Source organism: Camelus ferus, chromosome X (genome assembly GCF_009834535.1).
Source record: "Camelus ferus isolate YT-003-E chromosome X, BCGSAC_Cfer_1.0, whole genome shotgun sequence".
NCBI classification, from domain to species: domain Eukaryota; kingdom Metazoa; phylum Chordata; class Mammalia; order Artiodactyla; family Camelidae; genus Camelus; species Camelus ferus.
The window spans coordinates 100,968,934-100,985,390 of record NC_045732.1 but is presented as its reverse complement, the minus strand read 5'-3'; the positions used below and the strand labels follow the sequence as shown (position 1 = coordinate 100,985,390).

Here is a 16,457-nt window from a genome sequence, read left to right as displayed (position 1 = left end):
TAAAGTGCAAAAAAAGCAAAATATGCTAAAAGAAGGTATGACCATATGTAAATACAATGAAGTATGATTCAGTAATAAAGAGGAAGGCAATCTCACAACCTGCAAAAACATGAACGAACCTTAAGTGATACAAGTCAAAGAAAGACAAATATTGTATGATCTTACTTTCACGTGGAATCTAAAAAAGCTGATCCCACAGAAACAGGGAACAGCATAATGGCTGCCAAGGGAAGGAGATTTCAGGAAAATAGGAGGATATTGGTCAAAAAGTACAAACTTCCAGTTAAAAGGGTGATTAAGTCCCAGGGATCAAATATACAGAATGGCCACTACAGTTATCTACTATATTATACATTTAAAGTTGCTAAGAGAGTAAATCTTAATATTATCACCCCCTAACCCCCACCCTAGGGATCCCCCACACATGTGATGACAGAGAGGTGTTAACTAACCTTGCAACCAATTCACAATGTTTACTGACATCAAATCATTGCACTGTACACCTTGAACTTATATGTCATATGTTAGTCATTTCAATAAAGGCTCAGGGAGGGGGAGTTAATCTGTAGAATAACCTTTTTTTCTCATTTACTGCATTAGTTTGAGAAAGAATTCCCTCAATTTTGAAATTACTTTCTTTCTCAGTCTCTTTAAAGTGACATGCTAGTTTTCTTCCCACCTTCCCAACTTCTGGCTATTCTGCCACCCCTCACACCCTGCCCAGCCAGGGTTAGGCAATCAGTCCTCTCTTCTTCTGTTTTCTCTTTATTGCTATGGTTTCAACTACCATGTACAAAAAGATAATGCCCCAAATCATCACACTCAGACTAGGCTAGGACCTATCACACTACCTACTGAATATTTCACATGGATAAAACCCAATCTCTTCTAGACACAATCAGTACGACCTCTTCTTTTTTCCTGTCAGTTGGGATGTCAGATCTTGTTCATTCCTTCTCTCACAACTTCTGAATTACCTGTTCCTTTCTTTTATTTCCAGCATCTCCATTCACTCTGAACTCTGTTTACTTCCTGATCCTGAGGGATAAAAACATGCTCTCAAATGACCTTGCTTCTTTCTGTCACTCCCACAAAAAAAGACTAGGAACCCTATAACAAGATAGGGTTGATGCCAAGTACTGAAGCATTCATACAGCACAGCAGTGATCATGACACTCCCTTGCTCAGAATACTTCATCAGTTCCCCAGTATTTAGGGTGCTCTACAATAGTAACCAAAGGTAAATAATAGATCTACTGACTACTATCCAATTTTGCAGTCTGAATGGAGCATGTCATTCTTCAAACATGTCTTTCGTGCTTTCTTAAAACTTCTATTATGGCATTTGACAACTTGGAGTTTTCTGGGAGGTAAGGTCTCTGAAGTGGAATTATGCCTATTTACTTGTCATAATTAGGATCAATAACTGCACAAACATTTACACATGTAGTAAGATGCTACTTATAGTGACTTACTGTCTAGTAAGAGCAAACTGGTTTATACAATGAGTCATGTATGCCACAGGTAGCTGAATTCTGACAATAAAAAGGAGGAAAGAAGAGCTCAAGCAAGTGAGAAACTACTCTTAACTGCTGAGGTGCACTCTAGTATCCTACAAAGACACCTACTCAATTCAAAACCTTCAAATGTAAGAGTCAATTACAATTTTATATCATATGCATTTACTAAATAGTCTGACCTACAAGAAAGGTACCTATCTGTAATATTTTTACTAACATGAGAAATCTTTGTTCAAAAATGCATTTTACTAGTTCTTCCTCCCCTCCATCTTATGACTGAAAAAACTGAAACAGGCAAAAGAAAATTTTTTCTACTCCAAAGATGGCTACAGCTTACTTTAGTAGTCTTTCCTCCATTAGCACTGCCAGTTAAGATTACCTCCAACAATCAGAAAAAGACCATGTTCTTAAATGGAATATATTCCAAAAAGGGTCTCATGATTGTGATAAAAGTGAAGTAACATGGTTAGACGGTTTAACTGAAACTGTCCATGTCTTTACTGTACAAACTAACCCTAGACATCAACTGAATCTAAATAAAATAAGCAAAATAAACCAGAGAAGCAACACTTTTAAAATGAGATGAACAAATCCTGATGTTGTCTGCTATCAAATGCCCTGAAAGTACTCTACCTCAAACCTATATCACCTCAAATTCATTGTGATTTCCTCCCTCCAGTTGCAAGGACCATGATCTGAAAAATTAACACTTATGCCTTGAAAATTCAGATCATGAACTTTCTGAGAAAAATTCACAGTCCTAATGAAAATAAAGGACTGGATAAAATTTTGGAAATACACAAAAATATTTTTTCCATTCTGTAAAACAAGAAAAATATCATAAAATGTTAAGAGTTTAGCAATATTTCATCTATGTTAAGACAGTAATTACAATTTACTTATATTTTAAAGAATCTGATACCTAGACACTTTTACATGATCTCTTCTAGGTACATTTCAACAAAGTGTTTGTTTACCACAACGTTTTTGATGAAGTATATGCTTGCTAACATGTATGCAAAAATTATTTTTCTGATTTTTATCTCCAAACATTAATGCTCTTAACTATTACTTTAAGTTCCCCTCCTTAAGTCACACTCAGAAAACAAAAACAAAACAAGGTATTATACAAGGTAGACAGAATCATTCAAACTGCTAGAAATTAAAATAAATTTGTCCACAACAGGATTCTTCATAAGGGAAAACTATATCACTTTAAAAGGGTAATAGCAAGTACTTATTTAATAATTCTCCAGAGCAAAGCTAAGGACTCAGCTAATTTCTTATCTGCTGTTAAATTAAAAATTTTCTCTGTTTTTGGAGTAAGGTGTGAAGAAGAGACAACAAAAAAAACTAAAAGGTAGTAACATAAAAAGGTACTCAAAAAGTACAAATAAGAATATTAAAATTAAAATTTACCATAAATAGGACAGAATGCTTTTTAGTACTGTTTGTTATTCTATGCTAGAACACTGGAAGAAAATGTATTTCAAAAGATCTACTGGGAAATACAAATTACCAGGATTAACCTGTGAAGAGTTAGGAAATTCAAATAAAAATAAAATAATTAACCTCTAATGTTAGCATATCAAATATCCTAAAGCCCAAATGGTTTCACAGGAAAATTTTTTCACAAGTTCCAGAAACAGATAATTCTAAAGATTTATGAATTATTCTAGAGCATTTCACAATTCTTTAGGCAAAGTCAATAAATTCCTAAAGCCAAAACTTAGCACAATAATTTAAACCAATTCCCAAATTCATTACTTACGACCTGAGTTCAAGTATTTGCAAATGTGATTCATAGTCTAAAAGAGAAAAACACACACACATACACCATTTGATAAGGTAAGGTTATTCAAGAAGTCAGGTCTGGAGCCAATTTAGGAACTGAAAGAGAAAAAACTGTTAATCTCAAAAAATGCTGAAAAGTTGAAATTCAACTTTGATTTTTTGCTTAAAGTAAATAAAATATTCACTCCAATGGAATAAAAAATGTTATTAACACAATGAAACTGTGTGTACGTGAATATAAATATACAGAATTTCAAAACCAATCCAATATGCTACCAAAATGTTTCTGCAACACAAATCAAATCAGTTCATATAAATAGAGGGAAAATATTACTGTCACTTTAAAGTTAGAACAGCAGATATTAAGCTTAAGGATAAAAGACTACATTTTCACAAAAGTTAAAGACTGAGATGCCCTTTAGCACTATTTTAATACTGGAATTGTTAACCAATGCAATTAGGTAAGATAAATACATGATTATACAGTCAAACTTCTAATTTATAACTGATATATCCAGGAAATCCAAAAGGATCAACAAAAATACTATTATAGCGAATTCAAAAGAGAATAGTAGTATAAAATTAACATTAAGATGGTATTTTTTTTATGTAACACTTCATGGAATATCCCTTTGGCAGTATTAACTAAAAACTCTACTGAGATTCTTTGAAAGACAAATGAAGAGCTGCCTTGCTCTAGAAACACAGTACTTGCATGTCAATTCCCCCTAAATTAATCTCTGCATTCATTTAAAATCCTAGCAAATTACACTCTTACATATACGCATGTAACTCGAACATGTACTAGTGGCAACAAAGCATGTACATGTACATTCTACAACAGTATTCTTTGAAATTTTCAAAACCGACAAAGAACCCAAAAGTTAAGCAACATCAAATTAGATAAGGATGTTTATAAGTAAATAGTATGCACAATGAGAAAGAATGATCTGCTACATGCAGTTTCATGATAAATTTTCCAGGCATAATGCTGCTCTGGAAAGCCAGATTGTCAAAAAAATAAATAAATAAATAAATAAATAAATAAATAAATAAATAAATAAATAAATAAATAAATAAATAAATATATATATATATATATACACACACACACAAACTATATAAATAAATATATATATTCTATATATACACAGTATGATTTAATTCATTTGTAGCTCACAATAAAATCAATGGAAATAAAAGTAAGAATAGTGGTTCTTTCTTGAAAAAGGAGGAAAAACTGACCGGGATGGGGATATGAGGGAGGCTTTTGTGTCACTAGTTCTGCCATTTAACAAAATTATGTTAGTCACATGAGTGCATGTGTATATTACTGAGTGTTAATATCAAACACCTTAAAATAGTGTTTAATAGCTTGATGTCAATACAATGAACTTCTCAAGATAAAGTAATATTGCATCTTGAAATAAACTATATCTACATTTTACCATTGTTAAGTTTAATGTTTTTCAGGAGTGTTCATTGTCCCCAGCAGATAAAAGTCATTAATAAGAGATTTTAAATATCCTTCTAGATCTTTGAAAAGTATAGTAATTTTTATAATTTGTCTTCCAAGCTGATTCAGTTTGTTAAAGCTATGCTATTAGTCAAGTTCAAAACAAGAGACATTAATATTGCTTACATTTGTCTCAATATTTCAGTATGCAACAGTGTAATTAGTCAAGAACATTTTGATCTTTGCTGTTGTCATTCACATTTTGGTGAATATTCTATCAAAAATACTTAAAGAAGGTCATGTGAGTCACATTACTTTGAACATGTAAAAATTTGATAGATATTGGTAAGAAGCTCTCCACAAAAAGCTCTTAAAAATTTATATACTTTTACCAGTAATGTAAAAATGGAATGACACTGGAAATGAACATTTATAACCCATTCTTTCTGTCAATATTTTATGAGTTTTATACATCTCAATTGAATTTTATATGATATTTTTAAGATCTATACATATACGTGGTATTCTCTTCCTTATCACCATATATTTAAATTCTCTTTTTTAACTCCATTGGGATCAACTAGGATTGCACTATTCTATACTGATCAATCTGGGGAGAACTGACATCTTTAAATATTAACTATTTCAATGTGTTACTTTAATTTATGAATCCTTAAATTTAATATAATACCGACTTGTGAAAAAGAACTTAGATTATTTTGTTAAAAGTACTGAATGTTCATCTACCACTAGGTACTTTTACAAAGTCAAAAATAAAAATCCAGTGTTAGCACTTGTATCCATGCTTATTTTAATCTCTTGTTTTCACCCTTAAAAAAAGCTGTCAATTGTAGATAATCTGTTGTTTGACAAAACTTGTATAAGGTTTTTTTGCGTAAATTATCTCACTGAATCTTTACCCAAACTAATGGTAAATATTACCAAGCCCATTTTCCAATTAAGGAAATAGAAACTTTGGAAGTTAAGAAATATGCATGCTCAAGAGCAAAGAAGGACTTTAAATAATCAATTTCTCATATATATCTTAACTATTTTACCTTTCTAATCCTTTTAATACTATTATTCTCTAATTTAATTTTTTTCACAGTACTTTCTGAAGCCTATTTAAAATTTTTGAACATTCATTATCTGAGTCCCAGCAGTTTTAACAGAAACATTGGGGGAAAAAAACAAAAACAAAAACAAAAAGCAAAAAAAAAAAAAAATAGTTGTAGAGGAAAGCAAAAGTCTTACAAATGACTATTTAATGTGCCAGCGGTCTCTAAAGTGTTACATGCACACATATCAGGGAATGTACAAAACAAAAATCAGGACTGCTGTTTACATACATTTTAAAATCTTGTCCATTAAAGTAACAACATGCATATGTTTAAAAATATATAATAATTTAATATAGGTGAATAACAAAAACTGGAGTTCACCTACTAGTGAACTTCAACATTTCTCCCTTATAAACTGTAAATCCTGCCTTCCACTCAAAACTTATCTGTTAGTGAAAATGATTGATAATCTTTAAACATAATGATAATACAAAGTAAACACAAAGGATTATATTTTACAGTGAAAATGTAAAGCATAAAAAAGTATAAAAAGTTGGCAAAAATGAAAAAGAAATACTTAGTCAGAGTCATGGACACTGACTTAGAAAGAAAAAAAATCCACAAGAATGAGAGTGAGATTTCTTCAAAAGAGAATATGACTATTAAGCCACATATTCTAACAAGTGTCTTAGAAAATTGACAATGTCCTTAAATACATCTCCTATGATCATGCTGAGAAATTCCAATATAAAGTGGAAATGTCATGTTGTGCTAGCATACAATTTTGTCAGAAAATAATGCCAAAATACAATTCACCACTTGATTCATTTTGTTCATCTGGAAAATTAGTGCACTGTTAAAATTACAACTAAATCAAATTTTCTTTTAAAGACAAATATGATTTCATAATTTTAAAATTTTATTCACAGAGATAAAATATCAGGCTATTTTGTCACTACATGTTATAAAATTTTAATTCTAAATTTCCACAGTCTAGCCTCCTTCCATACAAAAATCCTTTAAAAAATGAATGAATATGTAGGTATTTTTACATTAAAAAAAACTCACTGTTAAACTTTTAGCTTCTATTCATCTAGTTTTCCTCTAATATTTTAAATTTAATTTAAATCCCGTTCATCTTAAGTAAAGTCCTGACCTCTTTTTTCCCCCCTTATCCACCCCTCACACAATCTTATTATCTGGTACAGTGAATTTTAAAATTCCTTTTCTTCCCCACTCTGGCCAGCAAACCATATCTTCGAATGGAAGTTTAAAAAGAAGATATAGATGCTAATTAACTTTGCCTGAAATCAGGTTAAGCATGTGTAACATTTACAGAAAATAACTGTAAGGACAGAAGTAGAATCATTAATTTAGAAGCCAGTGTTTAAAAAGATCTTGAGAAAACAAGGGCACATTATAGCAATGTAGATATATTTATATATTTATATAAAGAGATAGTAAATATCCTAAGGATTCAAAGAGAATTAATGTTACAAAACTTAATAAAATTCAGCCCATTAATGGACTAAAAGGGAAAAAAAAATCAACAGATACAAGTCAAAGCATCCACCAAATTCAATTCCTCCTTATGACAAAAATTTTTACACTATAAAAGAACTTAAAAGAGGATCTACCAAAGGGAACACTATAGCATCAACATTTAAGACAAAACACTGGAAGAACAGCCTTAAAGCACCTAGACCATTAAAAAAATGTATCAACATCACTATTCACAGAAAATACAACTACAGACAAGATGAAAAGGATCACTAATTAGTATTACTAATGGATTTCACAGAATCTAAAGATGCTCCCAATTATTAGATGAACCGTTACTTTACATACAACTAAGAAAAACCACTGCTCACTTTTCTCCTCCTGACAACAATAGTGTTGATGATGAAGATCCCTTAATTATCATCTGTGTAATCGTCTTTCAAGTAATGACACATATTTCACAAACTTTGATGTTGCCATTTTATTTTTTGACCAAGGTCTTTTTTTCATTTTTGCTAAAGTAAGTTAAGGGGCTTCTGTTCAAAACTGGAAATTTTGATAAAATTTTAATTACAACACACTCAATACATAACCAAGTATCCTATGACTAAACTATGTATGTCAAACCAGGTTCTGATTGCTTTTTAACTTCCTTCAACTCTTACAAAATCAATTTATTCTACTTTCAATAGTATTGTTTGACAAGTATTAACTGCACACCCAGTATCCAATAATGGCTGTTACTCATTTGAAGTGATACAAAATGAACAGTATTGTAGGCCGTGATAAATACAGCATGCCTGCTGTCTGACAGCAAAGATTACAAACCCTGTTAACTGTAAAATACACTTGAATTTCAGGGATATTATCATATAAGGGGGAAGTACACCTCCAAATCTATAAAATACATGTATATAAAAATTATGCAAGGTTATATAATCAATATATGCAAGTCAGTGGAGTCTGTTATAACTTGTAACTGGAAGTTATCAAGTTTTTAAAAATTGCTGTTCACTATGGCAACAGAAATTACACAATATAACACAATAGACATAACAAAAGTTCTCCATCATATCTATGAAAAACAATATATAGTATGGTATAGATACAGATTCTGAAGCAAGTTGGTAAATTTAAAATCTTGCCTCTGCTAAGTTTGAAACTCAGGAGATTATGGGTTTCAATTACCTAGGTTTCACACATTTACATCAAAATTACAATACAAAATAATATGTATCATTGCAAGAAGTGAATATATGGATTTAAAAGGTTATTATATCAGTGAAGTCTTAAGAACAGTACCAATACACAGTGTCGGATGACAATGGCAAAGATGACAATGATAACAGAAAAAAATCACCTGAAAGGACATAAGCCTACAGAAAAAAAAAAAAATAACCACCAGACATACTGTGTTCATTAAAAGAACATACCTGATGTGTCTGTATACTCTAAAATCTGATGCAAATACAAAATTTAATAATTTTCCAAATGAAATACAGAGCCTGATATAAGCCAAAGAAGAAAAAACTAAAAAATTCTACAGATGAGACTATACATTAAGATTTTATTATAAAATTAAGAGTTTTTAAAAACAGGATATTCAGACAGGCAACAAACTAACAGAACCAAAACAGAGAAAGTACAAGTAGGCTTGTACATATAGAAATTCAATACATCTCATGAACTGAATTACAAATCTGTGAGAGAAAAAGCTATGTTAGTCAATAAACCTACACACAGAGATTAAAAACTGTATATCCTACATCAAAAAATACAGAAAAATTAATTCCAGATAGATTAATAGTCTACGTATAAAAGCAAACTTTAAAAACTGTATCTTTAAAAAAAAACAGAATGAGTTTGTGGTAGGGGGAGAATTTCTTCAAGATACAAAAAGCACAAGCCATACATGAAGATTTAAAAAAAAAAATTACCTCACATTAAGTCCTATTCAACAAAATATGCCATAAAGAAAGCTAAAACACAAGTCACAGACTGAGAAAAGGTGTTTGAAGTGTAATCACCTAACCACTTTTACACAGAACATAAAAATAATACCTAAAAGTCAGTAAGAAAAGCTCAGGAACACCGTTCCCAACCTCCAAAAAAAATGGGTCAGTGGAACATGGAGAAAATGGTACAGCAGGAAGACCCTGAGCTCCACTCATGGGCAGACCAAAATTACAACTATCTACTCTGCAAGTATTGATGAGAGAAACCAGAAGACTAGCAAAAAAGATCCTCCATAACTATAAAGATATAAAGAAGAAACCGTATGAGGCAGACAGAAGAGGTGGAGATGCAATAGTCAAGATCTCTACATACCTCTGGCTGGCCCACAAATGGGAGGATAATCTCAATTGTAGAAATTCTTCAAAAGGGCAACCACAGTAGGCTCCACTGCCAGAGTCAGGTAAGCCCTCAGTATGTGTGGCTTTGAAGGACAGTGGGGCTTAATTCTAGGAGTCCCAAAGGGCCATGAGAAATAGAAACTCCATTCTTAAAAAGCATGTACAGATTCTCACATGCTCCAGGACCCACCTGCTATTCTTTGAGAGCCTTCTTGGAGTAGCAGGAGGCAACTGGAACTCAATCTGGAGACACAGTCACTAGTTGCAGCCATTTTGGGGAGCTTGTTCTACAACATGGACACTGGTGCTTACAAGTGTCATTCTGGAATCTTCCCTCTAGCTTAGCACTGGGACCTGTCCTGCCCTCCAGCCTGTAAGCACCAGTGTTGAGACATCTCAGGCCAAGCAACTAGTAGTGATGAGACACAGCCCCACCTACCAGGAAGCTAGCTGCCTTACAGCCCCTGAACCAACAGCTGCTTTGGAACCCAATCAGTAGGATCACGCACTGACAATAGCAGGAGACCCTCAGCTTGGGAAACCCAAATACCTGAAACAACCATGGGGACCAGGCCCTACCCAGCAGCTGGCCAACACCAGGACCCCAGGACTCATCTCAGCCCGCTAATGAGCCAGCAGTAGCCCTGACACTCACCAATGCTCCATAGCCAGATACACTATAAACCAAACCCACCTACCAGAAGCCAAGAGCTTCTGACCCACTCAGCCCACACAGAAGTACCCCTGAAGCATAGCTTTAGTGATCAGAGGGGAGTGTGCTGATAGGAGCATTGACTGTTTCCGTCAAAAGGCCATTCTCCAAGGTTGGAAAATGTAAGCAACATACCAGATACATAGAAATAAATACAGCAAATTAGGCAAAATGGGGCAACAGAGAAAAATATTCCAAATGAGGAAACAAGATAAAACCCCAGAGAAACTAAATGAAGTGGAGAAGAGCAATCTACCCAATAAAGAGTTCAGGGCAGTGGTTGTAAAGATGATGAAAGAACTTGGGATGAGACTGGATGTACACAGTGAGAAGTTAAAAGTTTTCAACAAAGAATTAGAAAATATCAATAAAAAACCAAAGAGAGATGAAGACTACAATAATTGAAATAAACATTACTTAGAAGGAATCAACAGTAGTTTATATGATACAGATGAACAGATTAGTCAGCTGAAAGAGTAGTGGAAATCACTGCCACTAAACAGAAAAAAAAGTAAGTAAGAATAGTTTAAGAAACAACTTTGTGACAACTTCAAGCATACTAACATTTGCATTACTGGGGTCCTAGGAGAAAAGATAAAGGGAGCAGAGAACATATCTGAGGACATAATAGCCAGAAACTTCCCTTAACATGGGAAACGAATCAGTCACCCAAGTCAAAAAAAGCACAGACAGTCCTATACAGGATTAAACAAAATAGGAACATACTAAGACATGCTGCAATTAAAATGAAAAAAGTTAAAGATAAAATATTAAAAGCAGAAAGGTAAAAGCAACAAGTTATTAAATGGAAACTGTCCATGCTCAGATGGCTAATTAACTACAACCAAAGAGGCATGAATATATAATGGGGAAAACATAGCCTCTTTAACAAGTACATTGGGTAAACTGGATAGCTGCATGCAAAATATCAAACTGGACTACTCTCTCATACCATGCACAAAACTAAACTCAAAATGGATTAGACTTAAACCATAAAAATTCTAGAAGAAAACACAGGCAGTAAGCTCTATGAAATCAATATAGGTAGTATTTTTTTAGATACATCTCCTCTTGCAAGGGAAACAAAAATAAAAATAAACAAATGTTGGACTACATCAAACTAAAAGCTTTCACACAGTGAAGGAAACTCTCATTAAAAGGAAAAGCCCACCAACTGAATGTGGTAAGATATTTACAAAGGATATAACCAATAAGGGACTAACATGCAAAATATAAAAAGGAGTTATATAACTTAAGAAAAAATCCCCAAACTACCCAATTAAAAAATGGAAGAGAATCTGAATAGGTATCTTTCCAAAGACGACAAATGGTCAGTAGACACAAGTAAAGATGCTCAATATCACTAATCACCAGTGAAATGCAAATCAAAACCTTAATTAGTTATTACCTCATACTTGTCAGAATGGCCATCATCAAAAAGTCTACAAATAACAAATGCTGGAAAGGATGTGGAGAAAAGAGAACTCTTATACACTGTTGGTGGGAATGTAAATTGGTGCAGCCACTATGCAAAACAAGCTGAAAATTCTTCAAAAGAAATTAAAAACAGAACTAACACATGATCCAGCAATTCCATATATAGGTGTTTTATACAAAGAAAACCAAAACACTAATTAGGAAAGATACATGTTCACTGCCACATTATTTACAAAAACCAAGATATGGAAGCAACCTTAGAACCCAGTATTAGATGAATGGATAACGCACATGTAGTAAACATATGCATACGTACATATATACATACATATATATGATACAATGATATATATACGATAGAATGTTATGAAGTCATAAAAAAGAATGAAGTCTTGCCATTTATAACAACATGGATGGACCTGGAGGATATTATGCTAAAGTGAAGTAAATTAGAGAAAAACAAATACTGTATGGTTTCACTTACATGTGGAATTTCAAAAAACAAAATAAATTAAAAAATAGTAAAACAAAGAATTACAGATATAGACAATAAACAAGTGGTTGTCAGGTGGGAGGGAAGTATGGGGAGAAAAGAAATAGGTCAGGGCGATTAAGAGGTACAAACATCTGCAAAATAAATGAGTTACAGTTATAAAATGTACAATGTGAGGAATACAGGCAGCAACTATGTAATACCTTTAAACAATGATGTTATCATAACCAGATTTATACTGGTGATCATATTGAAATATACTGATTTACCAAATCACTAAGCTGTATAACAGGATCTAACAGTGTTAATAGGTTAATTATAACAACCAAACAAACTCACAGAAAAAGAGATCAGATTTGTGGTTACCAGAGGTGGGAGACGGGGGGTAAGGGGGAAACTGGAAGAAGGCAAACAATACAAACTTCCAGTTATAAGAGAAATAATTCCTAGAGATGTAATGTACAACATAATGAATATAATTAACACCACTGTATGTTATATACGAAAGGTTAAGAGCGTAAATCTTAAGAGTTCTCATCACAAAGAAAAATGCATTTTTTCATTTATTTAATTTTGTATCTAAATGAGTTGACTGATGTTAACTAAAACTATTGTGGTCCTCATTTCATGATGTAAGTCAAATCATTATACTGTATACTTTAAACTTATACAGTGCTGTATATCAATTATATCTCAATAAAACTGGATAAAAAACAAAACAAAAGAAAAATGGACTAAGAATGTGAACGAACAATTAACAGCCAAAAATACAGGGAAAAAAACAAGGCTCCACTTCACCACTATTCTGATCAATGCAAAGTTAAAGTGACAATTAGAAAACATTTGCTCCCTTAAAGACTGAAAGAGGTTAAACTGTTAAATCTTTGGCAATGATACTAAGCAATAGCCTCACAAACAACTTAGTGCCAACTAAATAAAACCACCATGGGAAGAACTTGGCAATTCCTAGTAAAGTTCACAATGCATAGATACTCCAGTATACCAAATCCATTAACATCATAAACCTGAAAGAAGAAACATGTGCAAAGATGTTCAGAGCAGCAATATTTTGCAATTTCAAACACTGAAAATCTAACTGTAGCCAATAATGGATAAGTAAGACAAAGTCCACTTTACTAAAATACAAGGTATATGAGTAAAGTAGTTTAGTAATTTCTCCAACTTTTCCATCTCCAGACTTCATTATAATTTTAAAATTTGAGAATCTCAAAGAGCTTTTGTTTATAAAGTTATCCTATTATTTAAAAAATTATCTGGACACAATAAGCATGCTATATTTCAAAGAGTCTAGCTCTGGACCCTAACCCACAGGAAGAAACACATTATAGATTGTGGCACTATAAACATCTAACTGTAAACATACAGATATAGCTAACATACATGTGTTTGTGTGCATGTGTTTGTAAAAATAAAATTGAATATAATTAAAAATAAGTAAATATCATATCTAAGTAAAGATTATTTCTATTCATTTGAAACTAGTCAGTAACTCATTAATTACATTTGTATTAGAATATTTTCCAAGTTAAAATTCAAATTTTTTACAAATCTCTCTAATGTATAGCTTAAAAGACTGTTGTATTCCCATACCTGCTTCTTCATTTAATTTTTCTGAAAGACCACGTTACATTAGCTTCTGGAAAGCTCCACTATATACAACAGTTACGGGAGAATGAGAGTAAAGAAAATACATAGTTTTTTCTCTCACAAACACCCTGAAAAGGTATTGGAGATCCCCAGAGGTTCTAGACCACATTTTAGGAACCAAATGTAACACGGATGTGTCAACTAAGTAGTTGAATTAAAAACTATATTAAATAATACATTTAAAGTGGTATCTTTCCTGTAAAGGTGAAAAACAGACTGTTTTGGGTACACACAGATATGGATACCATTTACTTCTGGGGAAAAAAGAGAATTGAGATTGAATAATGAAAACTCTTAACTGGGCCATTTAAAATGATTTCATTTCTTTAAGTAAAAAAATATGAAATATACATAAAACAAAATTTTATAATTTAATAACTGTTATATCTAGGTGGTACCTAGTTTTCAGTAATTTTGAAGTATCTTATGATTTAAATCTTCAGTATGTTAATGTTAATTATGTTACTACTTTAAAAAAAATCTTCAAGACTGCATAGATTATTTGTGTCCTTAATTAAAATTTCTCTTTCAGTGAACCAGGTACTAAACTAACTCTTCTTTATTTTATATTGTGCAGTATTAACAGACCTATATTTTATAAAGTGTTTTTTAAATACTTATATTATTGAAGTACACTCAATTTAAAATATTTTGTAAACTGCTGGTGTAAAGCATAGTGATTCATTTATATAAAGTTTTGTTTTGAAAATAATGTGGTAAGAATAATATGCTGCCAACATTCCTATCAGGTGAAGTATATGGAGGCAAGAGAGAGACAGAAATGGGAGATTATTCCTGAGCTCTCGTGACTGAGTTGTTGCCTTTTTAATATGGATGTAGTTCCTTAACATTTACACTTTTGTCAAAAACATCTATTTAGCTATGTATTTTCAGTTGTAAAGTTATTCAACTCCATATAAATCTCTGTATTCAATCATTCAAATGACTTTTTTTGGAAATAATGTCCATGTGCCAGATCATTGTGCTAGGGGAATAAAACAGAATAAGAAACTATCTCTACAATTAGGACCTCAAAGAAAAAGAAAAAATATAAACTAAAGTTAGAATATAATAGATTTAATGCTAAATTAAAGATGTCTACAGTGTTTTACATGACAAAGAAGAACAAGCCTGGAGAAATAAAGCAACAGAGAAAGAAATGAAGAAGCTGGAGTTGTTTCAGGGAGTCTACAGAAAAACAGATTTTTCAATACATTTTATTGGGCACCTAATATTTGCCCTACACATTTTATTTCAGCGACATTGACTGTGGAGTGTTAAGAAGGCACCTGAGTTGTTCAGTAGGCAACAATATATTCTAGATGAGAAACTTAAAAGACAAGCAGATGGACATAATAAGGGTCCATAAATCCAAGTGAAAAGATCAGACAAAAAAGGACAGAAGGCTGACCTCAAGGGAGAGTCCACACAGCTGACAAAGAAGGCACAAAACACTTTTGTATGACATATCAATTAACATGAGGTGGGGTGGTTTCCTGATTTGGGAAATAATGAATTTAGAAATAAGTGGGGTATACAGAAAGGACTGGTGATTTTTATATGATGAGCACACCTGAGAAAATTTCAAGAACAAATTAGCCAGTGTTGGGGAAAACTTAGAAAGAGCAGCTAGGCTTGGAAGGAGAGTATTGCAGCAAAAGAACATGGAAGAAAGCCTAGGGAGAAACAGAGGAACAACAACACACTGAAGAAAACATTTATATCAGATGATCTTTGTCAGTTAAGCAGAAGAACAGAAGACTTCAAAAAGACTTTAAAGACTAGAACTGAGAAGAAAATTATACAAAAAAAAAAAAAGTTTGTAATTCTAATTGCCAATGTGCACAAATACAAGTAACACAAAGACTTAATTAGTGAGAATACAACAGAGGGAAAGTATTTACAAAAAGCACTGTATGGTTTTTAAAAAAGGAAAGTTGGATCTATTTGAAAAACACACATAAATTTAATAATTCTCTAATAAAATACTCTACCTATCATCAAGATCATCAAAGTCTATGCCTTCAGGCAAAAAAAAATTATATTCAGCCATTTCTAATGGAAATGTTTTAAAGTTATACACTTACCTGCTTCTTAATTACACACTTGGGTCTAATATAATCTTAATCTTGAAAATCCATTGTTGCTGTACTGGAACATTTGCTGCTGCTGTACTGTGCAGCATACAATTCTATCTTCTTAGAGTTCTTTGTCTTTACCAGCTGTCAAAATATAAAACAACTACTTCTACAATTTATGTTTATCCTTACCACCTCAACAACTAGGCTGCCTTAGTAACTTGCTTCTCATCTGTCTCCCACAATTCAGTTTATAACGTTTTTTCAAACACAGCCTTTCACAATAAACATAAGACTATCTCTTATCCAGCACCACTGTTGCAGTCTAGGAAACACGTTTCCTGAAACCTGCATCTAGGACATTCATGTATCAATCAAAATATG

At 32.4% G+C, this 16,457-nt stretch overlaps 1 protein-coding gene across 3 annotated transcripts in view; it reads right to left on the bottom strand.

The window, feature by feature from the left end:
• LOC102509477 (zinc finger X-chromosomal protein) overlaps positions 1–16,457 on the bottom strand; it is a 65,768-nt gene that overhangs the window by 31,808 nt on the left and 17,503 nt on the right. Inside the window, exon 1 of one of the 3 annotated variants that reach the window (XM_032475351.1) lies at positions 16,083–16,211. The exons of the other annotated variants lie outside the window; for them this stretch is intronic. The gene's annotated coding sequence lies outside the window, so the exon portion shown is untranslated. Of the gene's footprint in view, positions 1–16,082; positions 16,212–16,457 lie in introns of those variants that run through there. 3 annotated transcript variants of the gene reach the window in all.